This window comes from Pseudomyrmex gracilis, unplaced genomic scaffold, assembly GCF_002006095.1.
Source record: "Pseudomyrmex gracilis isolate BER0280 unplaced genomic scaffold, ASM200609v1 scaffold_669, whole genome shotgun sequence".
NCBI classification, from domain to species: Eukaryota; Metazoa; Arthropoda; class Insecta; order Hymenoptera; family Formicidae; genus Pseudomyrmex; species Pseudomyrmex gracilis.
The window spans coordinates 741-1,961 of record NW_018021253.1 but is presented as its reverse complement, the minus strand read 5'-3'; the positions used below and the strand labels follow the sequence as shown (position 1 = coordinate 1,961).

At 26.2% G+C, this 1,221-nt stretch overlaps 1 pseudogene; it reads right to left on the bottom strand.

The window, feature by feature from the left end:
- LOC109861272 overlaps window positions 1-866 on the bottom strand; it is a 27,399-nt pseudogene extending 26,533 nt beyond the window's left edge.
- Window positions 867-1,221: the final 355 nt, after the last annotated feature.

Sequence of the window (1,221 nt, the reverse complement as noted above, 5' to 3'; positions counted from 1 at the left end):
TTAAGTTTGTACTAAATTATACGCTTTCAAAGTTTAAGAAATAATTATTTTATAAATCTTAAATATTTAATTAAAACCTGATGATTAGTAACTAAAATTATATTCATTAATTACATACCCTTAAAATTTTTCAGTATTAAAAAAGTAGTTTTTAAATAAATATACGATTTATTACTTAAGTCAAACATAACACTCTAATTTTTATAATTAATTTTAGTACCAATATTTTAAATTTACTATAAATATTTAATGGACAAATGACTATATTTAACGAATCATAAAAGTATTGAAATTTTCTACTTTATATTTGCATATGAGCTGGTATAATCGAGTCATTAATAAGAATAATTATTCGAATTAAACTTGGATCATGCGGAGCAATCATTAACAATGATCAACTTTATAATTTTATTGTATCAGACCACGCATTAAATATAAATTTTTTCATAGGTGTGCCAGTTATAATTAGAGGATATTGTAATTTCCTTGTCCTTTTAACAATTGGGTCAGCAGATATAGCTTATTCACGAATAAATAACATAAAATTTTGACTTCCATTACCGTTTATTATACTTCTTATTTTAAAAAGATTTATTAGCTCCGGTGTTGGAACTGGTTGAACAGTATACCCTCTTCTCTCCTCAAATATAAAAGTCCACAGAAATTCGTCAGTAGATTTAACTTTTCTTCTCTACATATTGCAAGAATGTCTTTAATTATGGTAGCTATTACTGTATCTTTACAATTATTAATATAACTCATAAACATTTTTCTGTAGACAAAACTTCTTTAATAGTCTGATTTATCTTAATTACAGCTATTCTGCTTGTTTTATCACTACCTGTGCTAGCTGGTGCAATCGCCATGCTCTCAACAGATCAATAATTACGTACCTCATTTTTTGACTTCTCAGGAGGAGAACACTTAATCCTATACCACCACTTATTCTGAATTTTTGTACATCCAGAAGTTTATTTTTTAATCTTACTAAGATTTGGAATAATCTGTCATATTATTATAGGTAAAAAAAGTAATAAAGAAACATTTGGATTTTTATGAATACTTTATGCAATAATAGCAATTAGATTTCTAGGATTTATTGTATGGACCCATTATATATTTTCAGTAGGAACAGATGTTGACGAGCTTATTTCACCTCAGCAACAATGATCATTGCTGTTCCCACAAAAATTAAAATCTTTAGATAAATTACTACCTTAC